Below are 21,105 nucleotides of genomic sequence, written 5' to 3' on the forward strand. Positions count from 1 at the left end.
ATAAATAGGGAGTAATTAAAAGCTATACAAAATATAACATCCACATTATAACCGAACATTAACCCCTTCAAGACCCAGCCTATTTTGACCTTAAAGACCTTGCCGTTTTTTGCAATTCTGACCAGTGTCCCTTTATGAGGTAATAACTCAGGAACGCTTCAACGGATCCTAGCGGTTCTGAGATTGTTTTTTCGTGACATATTGGGCTTCATGTTAGTGGTAAATTTAGGTCAATAAATTCTGCGTTTATTTGTGATAAACACGGAAATTTGGCGAAAATTTTGAAAATTTCGCAATTTTCACATTTTGAATTTTTATTCTGTTAAACCAGAGAGATATGTGACACAAAATAGTTAATAAATAACATTTCCCACATGTTTACTTTACATCAGCACAATTTTGGAAACAAAATTTTTTTTTGTTAGGAAGTTATAAGGGTTAAAATTCGACCAGCGATTTGTCATTTTTACAACGAAATTTACAAAACCATTTTTTTTAGGGACCACCTCACATTTGAAGTCAGTTTGAGGGGTCTATATGGCTGAAAATACCCAAAAGTGACACCATTCTAAAAACTGCACCCCTCAAGGTACTCAAAACCACATTCAAGAAGTTTATTAACCCTTCAGGTGCTTCACAGCAGCAGAAGCAACATGGAAGGAAAAAATGAACATTTAACTTTTTAGTCACAAAAATTATCTTTTAGCAACAATTTTTTTATTTTCCCAATGGTAAAAGGAGAAACTGAACCATGAAAGTTGTTGTCCAATTTGTCCTGAGTACGCTGATACCTCATATGTGGGGGTAAACCACTGTTTTGGCGCATGGCAGGGCTTGGAAGGGAAGGAGCGCCATTTGACTTTTTGAATCAAAAATTGGCTCCACTCTTTAGCGGACACCATGTCACGTTTGGAGAGCCCCCGTGTGCCTAAAAATTGGAGCTCCCCCACAAGTGACCCCATTTTGGAAACTAGACGCCCCAAGGAACTTATCTAGATGCATAGTGAGCACTTTGAACCCCCAGGTGCTTCACAAATTGATCCGTAAAAATGAAAAAGTACTTTTTTTTCACAAAAAAATTCTTTTAGCCTCAATTTTTTCATTTTCACGTGGGCAACAGGATAAAATGGATCCTAAAATGAGTTGGGCAATTTCTCCTGAGTACACCAATACCTCACATGTGGAGGTAAACCACTGTTTGGGCACATGGTAAGGCTCGGAAGGGAAGGAGCGCCATTTGACTTTTTGAATGAAAAATTATTTCCATCGTTAGCGGACACCATGTCGCGTTTGGATAGCTCCTGTGTGCCTAAACATTGGCGCTCCCCCACAAGTGACCCCATTTTGGAAACTAGACCCCCCAAGGAACTAATTTAGATGCCTAGTGAGCACTTTAAACCCTCAGGTGCTTCACAAATTGATCTGTAAAAATGAAAAAGTAATTTTTTTTCACAAAAAAATTCTTTTCGCCTCAATTTTTTCATTTTCACATGGGCAGTAGGATAAAATGGATCATAAAATTTGTTGGGCAATTTCTCCCGAGTACGCCGATACCTCATATGTGGGGGTAAACCACTGTTTGGGCACTCGGCAGGGCTCGGAAGAGAAGGCGCGCCATTTGACTTTTTGAATGGAAAATTAGCTCCAATTGTTAGCGGACACCATGTCGCGTTTGGAGAGCCCCTGTGTGCCTAAACATTGGAGCTCCCGCACAAGTGACCCCATTTTGGAAACTAGACCCCCCAAGGAACTTATCTAGATGCATATTGAGCACTTTAAACCCCCAGGTGCTTCACAGAAGTTTATAACGCAGAGCCATGAAAATAAAAAATAATTTTTCTTTCCTCAAAAATGATTTTTTAGCCTGGAATTTCCTATTTTGCCAAGGATAATAGGAGAAATTGGACCCCAAATATTGTTGTCCAGTTTGTCCTGAGTACGCTGATACCCCATATGTGGGGGTAAACCACTGTTTGGGCGCACGGCAGGGCTCGGAAGGGATGGCACGCCATTTGGCTTTTTAAATGGAAAATTAGCTCCAATCATTAGCGGACACCATGTCACGTTTGGAGAGCCCCTGTGTGCCTAAACATTGGAGATCCCCCAGAAATGACACCATTTTAGAAACTAGACCCCCAAAGGAACTAATCTAGATGTGTGGTGAGGACTTTGAACCCCCAAGTGCTTCACAGAAGTTTATAACGCAGAGCCATGAAAATAAAAAAAAAAATTATTTTCTCAAAAATGATCTTTTAGCCTGCAATTTTTTATTTTCCCAAGGGTAACAGGAGAAATTTGACCCCAAAAGTTGTTTTCCAGTTTCTCCTGAGTACGCTGATACCCCATATGTGGGGGTAAATCACTGTTTGGGCACATGCCGGGGCTCGGAAGTGAAGTAGTGACGTTTTGAAATGCAGACTTTGATGGAATGCTCTGTGGGCGTCACGTTGCGTTTGCAGAGCCCCTGATGTGGCTTAACAGTAGAAACCCCCCACAAGTGACCCCATTTTGGAAACTAGACCCCCAAAGGAACTTATCTAGATGTGTGGTGAGCACTTTGAACCCCCAAGTGCTTCATAGAAGTTTATAATGCAGAGCCGTGAAAATAATAAATACGTTTTCTTTCCTCAAAAATAATTATTTAGCCCAGAATTTTTTAATTTTCCCAAGGGTAACAGGAGAAATTTGACCCCAATATTTGTTGTCCAGTTTCTCCTGAGTACGGTGATACCCCATATGTGGGGGTAAACTACTGTTTGGGCACATGCCGGGGCTTGGAATTGAAGTAGTGACGTTTTGAAATGCAGACTTTGATGGAATGCTCTGCGGGCGTCACGTTGCGTTTGCAGAGCCCCTGATGTGCCTAAACAGTAGAAACCCCCCACAAGTGACCCCATTTTGGAAACTAGACCCTGAAAGGAACTTATCTAGATGTGTGATGAGCACTTTGAACCCCCAAGTGCTTCATAGAAGTTTATAATGCAGAGCCGTGAAAATAATAAATACGTTTTCTTTCCTCAAAAATAATTATTTAGCCCAGAATATTTTATTTTCCCAAGGGTTACAGGAGAAATTGGACCCCAAAAGTTGTTGTCCAGTTTCTCCTGAGTACGCTGATACCCCATATGTGGGGGTAAACCACTGTTTGGGCACACGTCGGGGCTCAGAAGGGAAGTAGTCACTTTTGAAATGCAGACTTTGATGGAATGGTCTGCGGGTGTCACGTTGCGTTTGCAGAGCCCCTGGTGTGCCTAAACAGTAGAAACCCCCCACAAGTGACCCCATTTTAGAAACTAGACCCCCCAAGGAACTTATCTAGATATGTGGTGAGCACTTTGAACCTCCAAGTGCTTCACAGATGTTTACAACGCAGAGCCGTGAAAATAAAAAATCATTTTTCTTTCCTCAAAAATTATGTTTTAGCAAGCATTTTTTTATTTTCACAAGGGTAACAGGAGAAATTGGACCCCAGTAATTGTTGCGCAGTTTGTCCTGAGTATGCTGGTACCCCATATGTGGGGGTAAACCACTGTTTGGGCACACGTCAGGGCTCGGAAGTGAGGGAGCACCATTTGACTTTTTGAATACGAGATTGGCTGGAATCAATGGTGGCGCCATGTTGCGTTTGGAGACCCCTGATGTGCCTAAACAGTGGTAACCCCTCAATTCTACCTCCAACACTAACCCCAACACACCCCTAACCCTAATCCCAACTGTAGCCATAACCCTAAACACAACCCTAACCGCAACACACCCCTAACCACAACCCTAACCCCAACACACCCCTAACCATAACCACAACCCTAATTCCAACCCTAACCCTAAGGCTATGTGCCCACGTTGCGGATTCGTGTGAGATATTTCCGCACCATTTTTGAAAAATCTGCGGGTAAAAGGCACTGCGTTTTACCTTCGGATTTTCCGCGGATTTCCAGTGTTTTTTGTGCGGATTTCACCTGCGGATTCCTATTGAGGAACAGGTGTAAAACGCTGCGGAATCCGCACAAAGAATTGACATGCTGCGGAAAATACAACGCAGCGTTCCCGCGCGGTATTTTCCGCACCATGGGCACAGCGGATTTGGTTTTTCATATGTTTACATGGTACTGTAAACCTGATGGAACACTGCTGCGAATCCGCAGCCAAATCCGCACCGTGTGCACATAGCCTAATTCTAAAGGTATGTGCACACGCTGCGGAAAACGCTGCGGATCCGCAGCAGTTTCCCATGAGTGTACAGTTCAATGTAAACCTACGGGAAACAAAAATCGCTGTACACATGCTGCGGAAAAACTGCACGGAAACGCAGCGGTTTACATTCCGCAGCATGTCACTTCTTTGTGCGGATTCCGCAGCGGTTTTACAACTGCTCCAATAGAAAATCGCAATTGTAAAACCGCAGTGAAATGCGCAGAAAAAAACGCGGTAAATCCGCCATAAATCCGCAGCGGTTTAGCACTGCGGATTTATCAAATCCGCAGCGGAAAAATCCGCAGAGGACCAGAATACGTGTGCACATTCCTAACCCTAACCCTAACCCTAGCCCTAACCCTAGCCCTACCCCTAACCCTAACCCTACCCCTACCCCTAACCCTAACCCTACCCCTAACCCTACCCCTAACCCTAACCCTACCCCTAACCCTAACCCTATTCTAACATTAGTGGGAAAAAAAAAATTTCTTTATTTTTTTATTGTCCCTACCTATGGGGGTGACAAAGGGGGGGGGTCATTTATTATTTTTTTTATTTTGATCACTGAGATAGATTATATCTCAGTGATCAAAATGCACTTTGGAACGAATCTGCCGGCCCGCAGATTCGGCGGGCGCACTGCGCATGCGCCCGCCATTTTGGAAGATGGCGGCGCCCGGGAGAAGACGGACGGGACCCCGGCTGGATCGGTAAGTATGATAGGGTGGGGGGGGACCACGGGGGGGGGGGATCGGAGCACGGGGGGGGGAATCGGAGCGCGGGAGGGGTGGAACGGAGCGCGGGGGGCGTGGAACGGAGCACGGGGGGGCTGGAACGGAGCACGGGGGGGTGGAACGGAGCACGGGGGGGTGGATCGGAGTGCAGGGGGGGTGATTGGAGCACGGGGGGGTGATTGGAGCACGGGGCGAGCGGACACGAGCACGGGGGGGAGCGGAGCACAGGGCGGAGGGGAGCCGGAGCAGTGTACCGGCCAGATCGGGGGGGTGGGGGGGCAATCGGAGGGGTGGGGTGGGGGCACACTAGTATTTCCAGCCATGGCCGATGATATTTCAGCATCGGCCATGGCTGGATTGTAATATTTCACCCGTTATAATGGGTGAAATATTACAAATCGCTCTGATTGGCAGTTTCACTTTCAACAGCCAATCAGAGCGATCGTAGCCACGAGGGGGTGAAGCCACCCCCCCTGGGCTAAACTACCACTCCCCCTGTCCCTGCAGATCGGGTGAAATGGGAGTTAACCCTTTCACCCGGCCTGCAGGGACGCGATCTTTCCATGACGCCGCATAGGCGTCATGGGTCGGAATGGCACCGACTTTCATGACGCCTACGTGGCGTCATGGGTCGGGAAGGGGTTAAATAATTTTCATAATATTTGGACATAGTAATTGAAATAAACCTATGTTAATTGTTTTAAATGGACTTGATGACACTCACTGTTAACCGCTCCAGCTGGGTCAAAGTCATCGGGGACAGGCATCTTGCCCTTCATGCTGATGCACTTAATTACTTTATCCTTAGCTGCTCCCCCTGGGAAAATGTTATCGGGAATAGCATATTGCCCTTTGTGTTAATGCACATGATTTAACTTTTAGCGGCTCCCACCATCTCAAGGGCACTGGGATTAGGCATATTGCCCTGCATGTTAATGCACTTGATTACTTTACCCTTAGTCACTCCCCACTGACTCAAGGGCACCCATATTAGGCATACTGCTCTTCAGTTTAATGCACTAGATTACTGCTTTGTTCACAAGACCACCTTAAAAGAAACAAGAGTTGGTTAAAATAAACAGTCAAGATCTGTGCCCCAGCATTCTCAAATCACATGAACAAAAAGAGAGGGTCCTTGAAGCTACAGGCTGTATTGAAAAAAGCATGCCTACCCTTTTTCTTTACTCTCTCTTCCCTCCAGCCGCTGTTCCTAGCTCAGAGGAGCCAATTTATTCTGTAGGCATGCAAAATATGATTGCCATGACCCCAGGGACTTTACCCTAAAAATGACTTATAAGCTATAAATGCTTCTGGAGACCAGGGGGCCATACCGTGATGGTCACCCCTCCACACTAGGGGGCCATATCCAAAATGGTTACCCCTCCATTGAATAACATTAAACAGCATTAACTTGACTCTGAAAAAAGTAGGAGGGGAATTGAAGGTTCCACCATTTTGAAAAACAGCTCCACCATGCCACCCCCAGCCGCATCGCAACCGACCCAGGGGGACCCAGCTGACTGTTACCCATGCCTAAAATGTCCCGCTGAGACATCTCTCAGTAGGGATCCATTTTCTATTTTAACAACAAACAGCTTCACCATGCCACCCCCACCCTCACCACAACCGGCCCCTGGGGTGACGCAGCTGACTGTTGCCCATACCAAAAATGTCCTGCTATGACTTCTCTCATTAGGGACCCATTTTCAATTTTTAACAACAAACAGCTCCACCATGCCACCACCAGCTGCACCTCAACTGGCCCAGGGGGACCCAGCTGACTTGTTGCCCATACCAAAAATGTCCCACTGAGACCTCTCTCAGTTGGAACCCATTTTCAATGTTTTAACAACAAACAGATCCACCATGCCACCCCCAGCAGCACCGCAACTGACCCAGGAGAACCCAGTTAACTGTTGCCCATAACAAATAATGTCCCGCTGAGACCTCTTTCTCAAATTATAAGTTCAAGGACCCACTAAAAAGGAAAAACAAATAATTTCTTTTTTTTTATTCAGTTCCTGAAATGTATGTAAGTGAGGATGAAACACCATGTATGTACATATAAGTTAGAGTTTACAACCAAGCTATACAAAAGGTTGATACTGGAAAATTTCCCATCATAGAGTCAGCTATAGTCAGTGATGGGCAATGCTGTGTTATATGCTGTAACAATAAATGAGAAGAAGCCGCCTGCTCCTCTGCAGCAGTTACAGGCAGACACGGCTCTCAAATCATTAGCTGCACATAAATAGTAAGAAAAATAATATGTAGGTCTAGTATAAGCTGCCTACAGCCATAGGTGTATATGTAGATGAATGCAAGTTCTATAGCCCAGTCAGTCACACTGCATACATGCAATAGACGAGAGACAGGGCTGAAAACTGGGCCCATGATATGTCCTCCCAAGCAAGGTGCAGCATCACACTAGGAGTGCCCACTCACTGCCCCGCCATGTGCGGCGTGAGTAGTGCCCACTTACAACCCCACCATGTGCTGAGTTATTAGTGCCCACTCACCGCCCTGCCATATGCTGAGTTATTAGTGCCCACCCACCGCTCTGCCATGTGCTGTGTTATTAGTGCACACTCACTGCCTTGCCATGTGCTGAGTTACTCCCAAAATATTTATTTTATACATAATAAAACATATGTGCTAAGGCTCTAGGAAATCTACTCAGGTCTGTGCTATCCACCATCTCAGGTAATATAAAATAAGCACTTGGTGGGTATACACCGATCCTGAAACTTATGAGGGGAACAATATACAGAAACAGGATGGATCTATCAAGCAGGTCAACGTGCAACATAAGAGGACTAAAGGCTGCCATAACTACAGAAATAAAGCACTAAGCTGGAAGTCATGTACAGATTATACAGTGCCTTGCGAAAGTATTGAGCTCCCTGGAACTTTTTAACCTTTTCGCACATATCATGCTTCAAACATAAAGATACCAAATGTAAATTTTTGGTGAAGAATCAACAACAAGTGGAACACAATTGTGAAGATGAACGAAATGTATTGGTTATTTTAAATTTTTCTGGAAATTCAAAAACTGAAAAGTGGGGCGTGCAATATTATTCAACCCCTTTAATTTCAGTGCAGAAAACTCACTCCAGAAGGTCATTGTGGATCTCTGAATGATCCAATGTTGTCCTAAATGCCTAATGATGATAAATAGAATCCACCTGTGTGTAATAAAGTCTCCGTATAAATGCACCTGCTCTATGATAGTCTCAGGGTTCTGATTGAAGCACAGAGAGCATCATGAAGACCATGAAACACAACAGACAAGTCCGTGATACTGTTGTGGAGAAGTTTAAAGCCAGATTTGGATACAAAATGATTTCCAAAACTTTAAATATCCCAATGAGCACTGTGCAAGTGATCATATCGAAATAGAAGGAGTATCATACCACTGCAAATCTACCAAGACCTGGCCGTCCCTCTAAACTTTCATCTCAAATAAGGATAAGACTGATCAGAGATGCAGCCAAGAAGCCCCTGATCACTCTGGATGAACTGCAGAGATCTACAGCTGAGGTGGGACAGTCTGTCCATAGGACAACAATCAGTCGTACACACAAATCTGGCTTTTATGGAAGAGTGGCAAGAAGAAAACCATTTCTCAAAGATATCCATAAAAAGTGCTGTTTAAAGTTTACAACAAGCCACCTGGGAGACACACCAAGTATGTGGAAGAAGGTACTCTGGTCAGATGAAACCAAAATTGAACTTTTTGGCAAAAATGCCAAGCGATATGTTTGGCATAAAGGCAACACAGCTCGTCACCTTGAACACACCATCCCCACTGTCAAACATGGTGGTGGCAGCATCACGGTTTGGGCATGCTTTTCTTCAGCAGGGACAGGGAAGATGACTAAAATTGATAGGAAGATGGATGGAGCCAAATACAGGATCATTCTTGAAGAAAACCTATTGGAATCTGCAAAAGACCTGAGACTGGGACGGCGATTTGTCTTCCAACAACACAATGATCCCAAACATAAAGCAAAATCTACAATGGAATGGTTCACAAATAAACGTATCCATGTGTTAGAATGGTCAAGTCATAATCCAGACCTCAATCCAATTGAGAATCTGTGGAAAGAGCTGAAAACTGCTGTTCACAAACAATCTCCATCAAACCTCATTGAGCTCGAGCTGTTTGCCAAGGAAAAATGGGCAAGAATTTCAGTCTCTCGATGTACAAAACTGGTAGAGACATACCCCAAGTGACTTGCAGCTGTAAGCGCAGCAAAAGGTGGTGCAACAAAGTATTAAGTTAAAGGGGCCGAATAATATTGCACGCCCAACTTTTCAGTTTTTGAATTTCCACAAAAATGTAAAATAAGGGTTGTCCGGTTCCCTCCTTGCACCCTCTCGCTTGAACTGCAGCCCGAAAGGCATGTCCGCATCCCAATGTATGGATAAATAAAGGACTTTTTCATTTACATCGCTGGGTGAGTGCCATCTTTTCTGTTTTCTCTGGACGCTCTTATATATATATATATATATATATATATATATATATATATATATATATATACACACATACAGTATATATGTTTTTACGATTTTTTGAGCACATGGATCCATTGTATGTCCGTATGTCGGTTTTGCAAGAAAATCTCGCAGTACGGATGCCATACGGATTACATACGGAGCATGCCATGCGCAAAATACGCTGACACACCCTGCCTACGGAGTACTTACGGAATTTTTGAATTTTGTGGCGTATTACGGCCATAAAATACAGACCGTATTTTTATACGCTGAGTGTGAGGCCGGCCTGACTCTGCTTTTTTTCTATAACCTTCCCCATTATTGAAATTATGTGATGTTTTTTTTCTCTTTGCATAAAGGGAAGCAGTCACCTTTTTTCTGCTTAAAGAGTAGCTTGTGAAAGTATTCACCCCTTGGCATTTTTTATGTTTTGCTACCTCACAACCTGAAACGTCACTGTTTTTTTAGGGTTTGCATCAGTCCATGTGAATAACTTGCCTACAACTGTGAATATTTGGTTTTCTTTTCATTGTGAAGCAAACAAAAAATAGATCAAAATAACTGAAAGCTTCAGTATTTATAACTATTCAGCCTCCTAAAGTCAGTACTTTGTAGAGCCTGTTTTTGCGGCAATTACAGCTGCAAGTCTCATTGGATATGTCTCTGTGAATATTTCATATCTTGCCACTAAGGTTTTTACTCATTCCTCAAGACAAAACAGCTCCAGCATTTTCTCAATTTCTTTAAGGTCTGGGCTTTCACTAAGCCCCTCCAAAACATTTACATGTTTCCCCTTAAACCACTCAAGTGTTGGTTTAGAAATGTGCTTTGGATCATTGTCTTATTGGAAGATGAACCTCCGGCCCAGTCTCAAATGACTGACAGACTGAAAAAGGATTTGTCCAAGAATTATTATTATTATTATCATTGCCGTATTTTTCGGACTATAAGACGCACCGGCCCATAAGACGCACCACAAATTTGGGGTGAAAATTGCAGAAAAAAAGATTTTTTTATAAGATGGGGGTCCGTCTTATTGTCCAAATTTACAGTATCTTACCTGAGGGCTGGCGGTGGCAGAGCAGGGTCACAGGAGGCAAGGTGCCGGCAGAGGTGGGGTGATGCTGGGCTGAGGAGGTGCTGGGCTGAGGAGGTGCTGGGCTGAGGAGGTGCTGGGATGAGGAGGTGCTGGGATGAGAAGGTGCTGGGATGAGGAGGTGCTGGGATGAGGAGGTGCTGGGATGAGGAGGTGCTGGGATGAGGAGGTGCAGGGATCAGGAGGTGCAGGGATCAGGAGGTGCTGGGATCAGGAGGTGCAGTGAGAGGTATGGCGTGAGAGGGGTCCCAGGCTTCCCGTGCAGGCTTACCGTGGTGGCAGAGGTGCGGTGGCAAAGGTGCAGCGGCACAGGAGGCGCAGTAAGCGGGGTCCCTTTCCCCGGTATGGTGATGCAGCAGCCCGGTATGCAACAGAGCCGGGTGAATCCTCTTGTTATCGGTGGGCGCGGCCATCTTCCTGAGGCCGCGCGTGTGCAGATGAAGCGCTCTGCTTCCCGGGGCTTCAGGAAAATGGCCACCGCGATCTCCATCTGCGCACGCGCGGCCTCCCGCAGCCATTTTCCTGAAGCCCCGGGAAGCAGAGCGCTCCATCTGCGCACGCGCGGCCTCAGGAAAATGGCCGCCACCACCGATAACAAGAGGATTCACCCGGCTCTGCTGCATACCGGGCTGCTGCATCACCTCACCGGAGAAAGGGACCCAGCTTACTGCGCCTCCTCCGCCGCCACACCTCTGCCGCCGCACCTCTGCCGCTGCACCTCTGCCACCGCACCTCTGCCGCCACGGGTAAGCCTGCATTGCGACTATTAGACGCCCCCCCATTTTCCCCCCTATTTTGGGGGGGAAAAAGTGCGTCTTGTAGTCCGAAAAATACGGTATTTATTGTTATAGCGCCATTTATTCCATGGCGCTTTACATGTGAGGAGGGGTATACATAATAAAAACAAGTACAATAATCTTAAACAATGCAAGTCATAACTGGTACAGGAGGAATGAGGACCCTGCCCGCGAAGGCTCACAATCTACAAGGGATGGGTGAGAATACAGTAGGTGAGGGTAGAGATGGTCATGTAGCGGTATGATCGATCGGTGGTTACTGCAGGTTGTAGGCTTGTCTGAAGAGGTGGGTCTTCAGGTTCTTATTGAAGGTTTTGATGGTAGGCGAGAGTCTGATGTGTTGTGGTAGAGGGTTCCGGAGTAGGGGTGATACGCGAGAGAAATCTTGAATACGATTGTGGGAAGAGGAGATAAGAGGGGAGTAGAGTAGGAGATCTTGTGAGGATCGGAGGTTGCGAGTAGGTAAGTACCGGGAGACGAGGTCACAGATGTATGGAGGAGACAGGTTGTGGATGGCTTTGAACGTCATGGTTAGGGTTTTGTAGTGGAGTCTCTGGGCAATGGGGAGCCAGTGAAGGGATTGACAGAGGGGAGAGGCTGGGGAATAGCGGGGGGACAGGTGGATTATTCAGGCAGCAGAGTTTAGAATAGATTGGAGGGGTGCGAGAGTGTTAGAGGGGAGGCCACAGAGCAGGAGGTTGCAGTAGTCAAGGCGAGAGATGATGAGGGCATGGACTAGGGTTTTTGCAGATTCATGGTTGAGGAATGAACGGATTCGTGAAATATTTTTGAGTTGAAAGCGGCAGGAAGTGGAAAGGGCTTGGATATGTGGTTTGAAGGAGAGATCAGCATCAAGGATTACCCCGAGGCAGCGAGCTTGTGGGACTGGGGAGAGTGGGCAGCCATTTACTGTAATGGATAGGTTCGTTGGGGAGGTCGCGTGAGATGGGGGAAAGATGATGAATTCTGTTTTGTCCATGTTAGGTTTTGGAAATCTAGTGGAGAAGAAGGATGAAATAGCCGACAGACATTGAGGGATTCTGGTTAGAAGGGAGGTGATATCTGGTCCAGAGATGTAGATCTGTGTGTCGTCAGCGTAGAGGTGATACTGAAAGCCATGAGAATATCCCTGTATTTCACATCATCCATCTTCCCTTTGACTCAGACCATTTTCCCTTTCACTGCTGCTGAAAAAACATCCCTACAGCATGCTGCTGCTACCAGCATGTTTCACTATGGGGATTGTGTTCTTGGGGTGATGAGCTGTGTTGGTTTGGTGCCAGAGATAGCATTTACCTTGGAGGCCAAAAGGTAACATCTTGGTCTCATTTGATCACAGCATCTTTCACCAAAACATTTGGGAGTTTCCCACATGTATTTTGGCAAACTCAAAACAAGCCTTACAATTTTTGTGTGTAAGAAAAGTCTTTTTTCTGTAAACATCTGAAGAAGGAAACGTGGAAAGCAGCATTCACCAGTTTCCTCTCTGATTTTAAAGTCCTTTATTTCAAATAATCTGGACATCCATCAAGTGGTAGTGCGGAATGCAGGGGAAGACAAACGGGGGAACAGGTGGACGACGGCAGTTTCTTGTGGCATTATACACAGGAGCCTCTATATATAGTATTAGAGTACAGGTAATACAGTGATCACTAATAACATTATACCCAGGAGTTCTGTATATAGTGTCCATGTACACATAAATCAGCAATCACCGGTGACATTATAGACAGGGGCTCTGTAGATAGTGTCAGTGTGCAGGTAATACAGTGATTACCAGTGACATTATACATAGGAGCTTTTTACATAGTGTATAGTGTACAGGAAACACAGTGATCACTAGCAACATTATATACATGAGTCTACAGGTAATACAGTGATCCTTGGTGACCTCATAGACAGAAGCTCTATATATAGTGTCAGTGTACAGGTAATTCAGTGATCACCAGTGAAGTTACACACAGGAGCTCTGTGTATATTATACAGTGTATAGTATCAGTGTACATGTAATACACTGTCTCACCAGTGACATCTCTAGTTGATGTCCTTCAGCTTTGCTTTTCTTTTTCATCCAGCTCAGACCGCCATCACTTCTTCCAGCCACAACTCATCTCTGCATAAAATAAGATGTAGTTATCTAGAGCACCGATTCCAGAGCACATTCCCCACTTTTTCACTTTTTTCTATATTACACAGCTGAATACAGATGTGCACCCACCAGTAATATACGCTGCTCAAAAAAATAAGGGGAACACTTAAACAACAGAATATAACTCCAAGTAAATCAAACTTCTGTGAAATCAAACTGTCCACTTAGGAAGCAACACTGTTGACAATCAATTTCTCATGCTGTTGTGAAAATGGAATAGACAATAGATGGAAATTATTGGCAATTATCAAGACACACTCAATAAAGGAGTGGTTCTGCATAGGGTTGAGCGACTTTTACTTTTATAGGATCGGGTCGGGTTTCACGAAACCCGACTTTTTCAAAAGTCGGGTCGAGTGAAATCGGCCGATCCTATAAAAAAGTCGGGGTCGGGGTCGGCCGAAACTCGAAACCCAATGCAGTGCATTGGGTTTCCAATGGTTCCCAGGGTCTGAAGGAGAGGAAACTCTCCTTCAGGCCCTGCGATCCATATTTAAGTGTAAAATAAAGAATTAAAATAAAAAATATCGCTATACTCACCCTCGGACGCGCCCTGGTACTAACTGGGAACCTTCCTTCCTTCGAATTAACGCTTGCAGGACCTTGCGGTGACGTCGCGGCTTGTGATTGGTCGCGCGACCGCCCATGTGACCGCTCGCGCGACCAATGACAAGCCGCGACCTCAGCACAAGGTCCTGCAAGCGCTGATTCTTAGGAAGGAAGGCTGCCGGAAAGAAGCAGGGCACGTCCGAGGGTGAGTATATTCCTATTAGGTATATACTCACCCTCGGACGCGCCCTGCTTCTTTCCGGCAGCCTTCCTTCCTAAGAATCAGCGCTTGCAGGACCTTGCGGTGACGTCGCGGCTTGTGATTGGTCGCGCGAGTGGTGACATGGGCGGTCGCGCGACCAATCATAAGCCGCGACGTCACCGCAAGGTCCTGCAAGCGCTGATTCGAAGGAAGAAAGGCTGGCGGTTAGTACCAGGGCGCGTCAGAGGGTGAGTATAGTGATATTTTTTATTTTAATTCTTTATTTTACACTTAACTATAGATTCCGATACCGATTTCCGATATTGCAAACATATCGGAACTCGGGATCGGAATTCCGATACCAGATTCAGAAGATCGCCGACTTCATGGCCGACCCCACACAGGGGTCGGGTCGGGTTTCATGAAACCCGACTTTGCCAAAAGTCGGCGACTTCTGAAAATGGCCGACCCGTTTCGCTCAACCCTAGTTCTGCAGGAGAGGACCACAGACCACAACTCAATACTAATGCTTTCTGGCTCATGTTTTGGTTACTTTTGAATGTTGGTTGTGCTTTCACACTCATGGTAGCATGAGATGGACTCTACAACCTACACAAGAGGCTCAGATAGTGCAGCTCGTCCAGGATGGCACATCAATGCGAGCTGTGGCAAGAAGGTTTTATGTGTCTGTCAGTGTAGTGTCCAGAGGCTGGAGGTGCTACCAGGAGACAGGCCAGTACATCAGGAGATATGGAGGGGGCCGTACGAGAGCAACAACCCAGCAGCAGGACCGCTACCTCAGCCTTTCTGCAAGGAGGAACAGGAGGAGCACTGCAAAATGAACTCCAGCAGGCTACAAATGTGCATGTGTCTGCTCAAACGGTTAGAAACCGACTCCATGAAGATGGTGTGAGTGCCTGACATCCACAGATGGGGGTTGTGCTCACAGCCCAACACCTTGCAGGATGATTGGCATTTGCCACAGAACACCAGGATTGGCAAATTCGCCACTAGTGCCCTGTGCTCTTCACAGATAAATGAGGGTTTACACTCAGCACATGTGACAGACGTGACAGAGTATGGAGATGCGGTACAGAGCCATCTGCTGCCTGCAACATCCTTCAGCATGACCCATTTGGCAGTGGGTCAGTAATGGTGGGGGGTGGCATTTCTTTGGAGGGCCCCACAGCCCTCCATGTTCTCACCAGAGGTAGCCTGACTGCCATTACGTACCGAGATGAAATCCTCAGATCCATTGTGAGACTATGGGGCGGTTGTCCCTGGGTTCCTCCTAATGCAGGACAATGCCAGACCTCATGTGACTGGAGTGTGTCAGCAGTTCCTGCAAGATGAAGGCATTGAAGCCATGGACTAGCCTGCCTTTCCCCAAACCTCAATCAAATTGAACATATCTAGGACATTATGTCTCGCACCATCCACCAACGTCATGTTGCACCACAGACTGTCCAGGAGTTGGTGGATGCTTTAGTCCAGGTCTGGGAGGAGATGCCTCAGGAGACCATCTGCCTCCTCATCAGGAGCAAGCCCAGGTATTGTAGGGAGGTCATACAGGAACGTGGAGGCCACACACACTACTGAGCATCATTTTCTTGTCTTGAGGCATTTCCACTGAAGTTGGATCAGCCTGTAACTTAATTTTCCACTTTGATTTTGAGCATCATTCCAACTCCAGACATCCGTGGAATATCAGTTGTGATTTACATTGATCATTTTTAGGTTTTATTGTTCTCAACACATTCCACTATGCAATGAATAAAGATTTACAACTGGAATATTTCATTCACTGATATCTAGGATGTGAGATTTTAGTGTTCCCTTTATTTTTTTGAGCACTGTATAATTAATTATGCAACCCAACATTCCAAATATTCTAATCCACCACTGTGCCCCAACCAACTATAAAAAGCCACTTTGCCCAATTAATAAATATATAAATTAATGAGTACTTGTTCTCTTTCCCGCAATTCAATACCAGTCATTGCATCCTCCCTTGCAACTCCCTTGCTCTGCTCCCCTCCAATTAAATGTATTTATATGCTCCTTCCACTCTAATTCATTATATTATGTGTTCTCTCCAACTTTCACCCTCTGTTCATTATCAACTGCTCCCCCCACATTCAATACATCATTTACACTCCCCACCCTCAATCATTTTTTATTGCCCCAACCCAATTTATCATTTGTTTCCGCTTCCTCAGTTCATCATCATTTACTGTCTCCCATCCACCAGTGTCAATATATAATCATTTACTCCTCCCACCCTCAAAATTCATCATTATTTGCTCTCCTCTTGCCCCCAAGTCATCATTTGCTCTCCCCACCCCAATTCATGATTTGTTCTCTTTACCCACATCTTTAATTCATGATTTGTTCTCCCACCTCCACCTTCAATTCAATTGCTCTCCCTCATCCTCCAACCTCAATTCATCATTTGCAATTCCCTGTTCATCCCTCACTTCAACATTTGCTGTCCCCCTCACTTCATAATTTAAAGTCCCCATCCCCACTTTATCATTTGTAGCCCCCCATTTCATAATTTGCAGTCCAGCAGTCATCACTTGCAGTCTCCCGTACCCTCTCACTTCATCATTTTGAGCCCCCCTCCCCCCATTTTATCATTTGCAGTCCCCCCTCATTTCATCATTTGCAGTCCCCCATCCCCTGCTCTTCATCATCTGCAGTACCTCTCCCCACTTCATCATTTGCAGTCACCCTCCCCCATTCTTTTCATCACTTGTCGCCCCCTCACTTCATAATTTACAGTCCACCGCCCCCTCACTTCATTACTTGCACTCACCCATCTCCCCTCTCACTTCACCATTTGCAGTCCCAGTTCCCCTTATTTCATCATTAAAAATCACTTGTCCCTCCTCCCTTCATCATTTGCAGTCCCTCCACTCTTAATCATTTGCAGTTCCCCTTCCTCAACTTCATCATTTGCAGTCACCCTCCCAACTCAATTCATAATTTGCAGTCCCCCACCCCTAACCTCATCATTTGCAGTCTCCCACCTCCTCACTTCATCAATAGTGGTCCACTGTCCTCCCTGCACTTCATCATTTGCAATCTCCCCTCACTTCATCATTTGCAGTCCCCCCGCACTTCATCATTTGCAGTCACCCACCCAACTCACTTCATCATTTGCAGTCGCCCACCCCTTCACCTCATCATTTGCAGTCTCCCACCCCCCTCACTTCATCATTTGCAGTCCACCGTCCCCCCTGCTCTACATCATTTGCAGTCACCCTTCCTCTCACTTCATCAATTGCAGTTCCCCTTCCTCCACTTCATCATTTGCAGTCACCCTTCCAACTCACATCATCATTTGCAATCTCCCACCCCTTCACTTCATCATTTGCAGTCCCCCCCCGCACTTCATCATTTGCAGTTTCCCTTCCTCCACTTCATCATTTGCTGTCCTCCTCACTTCATAATTTACAGTCCCCCGCCCCCTTACTTCATTATTTGCACTCTCCCATCTCCCCCTCACTTCATTTGCAGTCCCACTTCATCGTTTGTAGTCCCCACCCCCCTCACTTCATCATTAGCAGTCCCCCTTTCACTTCAACATTTGCAGTACTCCACCCCTCATTTCGTTATTTGCAGTCCCCAATAACGCCCTCCCTTCATCAATAGCAGTCCCCATCCCCTGTAGCTTCATCATTTTTGTCCCTTGCCCCTCACATTTCATAATTTTCAGTCCCCTTCCCTCACTTCATCATTTGCAGTCCCTTGTCCCACCCCTCACTTCGTTATTTGCAGCCCCTATCTCCCCATCACTTAATCATTTGCATTACCCTACTCCCCCTCTCTTCATCATTTGGAGTCTCATGCCCACTCCTCACTTTATCATTTGCAGCCCCCTCCCCCTCACTGCATCATTTGCAGCTCCCATCTCTCCCACTGCATAATTTGCAGTCCCCCTTAAACCAGAGAGTTATGTCACGCATAATAAGTAAAAAATAACACTGACCATATGTCTACTTTTCACAAGCATCGTTTTTTAAACATTTTTTTGAACGTTAGAAGGGAGAAAAGTTGATCATCAATTTCTAATTTTTACAACAACATTTACAAAATCATTTTTTAGGAACCATATCATATTTGTGACTATGAGTGACCTATATGGTAGAAAATACCCCAGACTTGCAAAATTCTAAAAATTGCACCTTCCAAAGTGGTAAAAACCATATTCAAGAAATTTTTTAACTGTTCAGATAGTTCACAGGAATGAAAGTAATGTAGACAGAAAAATTAACATTTCACTTTTTCACAAAGATGTTAATTTAATCTCCAACAGTTTTTTTTTTGCAGGGGTAATAGGAGAAATTGCACAACTAATGTTTGGGGTAATTTTGTCCTGAGCATGCCAATACCCCATATGTGGTGGAAAACTATTGTTTGGGCACACAGCAGTGCTCGGAAGCGAAGGAGCACTGTTTAACTTTTTGAACGCAAAATTGTGTGGAATCGTGAGCGGATATCATATAGCATTTGGAGAACCCCTGATCTGTGTAAACAGTGGAAACCCCAACAAATTACCCCAATTTGTTAATTATACCCCTCAAAAAAATATCTAAATGTGTGGTGAGCACCTTGAACACTCAGGTTCTTTATCAAATTTTATTACGTTGAGCTGTGAAAATAAAATCATATTTTTTCTACAAAAATGTTGTTTTAGCCACACATTTTCTACTTTCACAAGGGTAATAGGAGAAAATGGGCTCAAAATTTGTTGTGCAATTTCTCCTGAGTAAGCTGAGGGGGGGAAAACTGCTGTTTTGTTGCATAGCAGAGCTTGGAAAGGAAGGAACACCATTTGACTTTTTTTTAACTCAAAACTAGCTGGAATTGAGAGCAGATGCCATGTTGCGTTACAAAAGCCCCTGATGTGCCTTTACAGTTGATTCCCCCTTAAGTGACCCAATATTGGAATTTAGATCCCTCATTCTGTGGTTTAAACTGGTTAGATAAGATATGCTTGAATATTTCTTAGCTTTCTCCCTCTCCAAACCGGTTCAAACACATATAGATAACAACATCAAAATAAGCAGCCTGATAAGGCATAACTTGGCAAACATCTGTCATGATAATTTAGGTGCACGAAAAAGATTTACATTTTGTATGCCTTTATACACCAACAGTCATTATTTCCAACAGTTTTGTTTGACACATGATATATCTAGTAGCATTGAAAAAAGTGTAAGAACATGAGGCTAAATTTCAGATGCACATCAAAACATTTGCACAACAATTCATTGGGAATAAATTAAGAAACCCGATTCCTCTCCATGGCCTGGTTAAGGCATGTCATTTAAAGGACAGAAGACTCCATCCAAATGTAACATCTGAAAATAGCTGCAGTTGTGCATCTCCTAGGGGATCTCACTTATTCTAACTGATATGACTGGACAGTCTTAAAAGAAAAGATATATGTTTATAGGAAGAATTTTATAGTAAGCTGAACTGTCTTGTGGGAATATTTGTTTTCTATTTCCTAGACATGTAGTGGATCTAAATGAGAAATATAGCCATTCCGATACCTTATCTTCAATATTTTATAACTTGTAGCTTTCAGACTTAAAGGGATAATTGATTTAAAATTAAAAACTTCATATAATGTTAACATGTGTTCTTTTACAGCACATTGTAGCAAATCTGAATCAAATTTTGTTAAATTAAAAAAAAAAGTATTAACTATATTTTAATTACGGTACTTTTTCACTTTCCATGTTGAGATTATGGCTAAACTTAACTCATGTAGGTGAGTATTTTACCATGACATCTGGAAATGATGCATTTTATGACATAACTCAGATATAAATTATTGCCGATTTTCCTTCCAATTTACATGCCTGGTATTGTATATGGACGGCATTGATGTAATTTTTATAATGGCTTTATGGTAACCTAATCCAGATGAAGTTCTTTTACACCTTGAAGATATAGTGATTTTGTTTTATTCCTTTTGTGTTTTCATTTCTGCATTCCAAAAACTTTTGTTGTTTAAAATCCCTTTTTAATTAGGGGAGTTTGTAGTCTTGATGATGAGTACAAACCTTCATATACTGGAATTCTGCATTATTAAGGGGGCTCTTGCATTTTGCTTCTTGATCTATCCAAATAAATATTTTTTGGAACACATACAGTATTGTGCAAAAGTTTGAAGCACATGAAAAAATATTGGGAGTGAGAGTGTCTTCAAAAAGTGTTACTATTTTATTTATGAAAAATTACAAAATAGTTGAACAAAAGAGAAATATAAATCAAATCCTCTGGTGTGATAAGGCTTTGTCGTCAAAACATCACCTATTCATCTAAACTTGCTTTTGCACACAGTTTTTGAAGGAACTTGGCAGTGAAGTTGTTCCAATCATTTTGGAGAAATAACCACATATCTTCTGCGAACGTAGGCTTGTGAAAATCCATCTGACTCCTCATGTAATCCCAGACAGATTCAATAAGGTTGAGATTAGGACTCTGTGAGGGTCATTTCATCACTTCCAAGGATCCTTGTTCTTCAGAATACTGTAACAAAAGTGATATAAAAATTTAACAAAGATGAAACTGAGATCATCTCACCCACAAGTCCCAGCTGAACATGTCAGTTACATAGTAACATAGTAACATAGTTAGTAAGGCCGAAAAAAGACATTTGTCCATCCAGTTCAGCCTATATTCCATCATAATAAATCCCCAGATCTACGTCCTTCTACAGAACCTAATAATTGTATGATACAATATTGTTCTGCTCCAGAAGTTGTTTAGTTAACAACTAACAACTAAGTTAACAACTAAACATCTTCTGATTAGAACAGTTGAAGAAAATCAATATGCAATTTCACTGCAGTTACCTAAAG

General features: G+C 44.1%; 1 protein-coding gene across 1 annotated transcript in view; it reads right to left on the reverse strand.

Annotated features, from left to right (window-relative positions):
* Window positions 1-18,226: 18,226 nt before the first annotated feature.
* LOC138652129 (transmembrane protein 238-like) overlaps window positions 18,227-21,105 on the reverse strand; it is a 60,460-nt gene continuing 57,581 nt past the window's right edge. The window contains exon 2 of the mRNA XM_069742898.1: window positions 18,227-20,773. The gene's annotated coding sequence lies outside the window, so the exon portion shown is untranslated. The remainder of the gene's footprint in view (window positions 20,774-21,105) is intronic.

This window comes from Ranitomeya imitator, chromosome 10 (assembly GCF_032444005.1).
Source record: "Ranitomeya imitator isolate aRanImi1 chromosome 10, aRanImi1.pri, whole genome shotgun sequence".
Taxonomy (NCBI): Eukaryota; Metazoa; Chordata; class Amphibia; order Anura; family Dendrobatidae; genus Ranitomeya; species Ranitomeya imitator.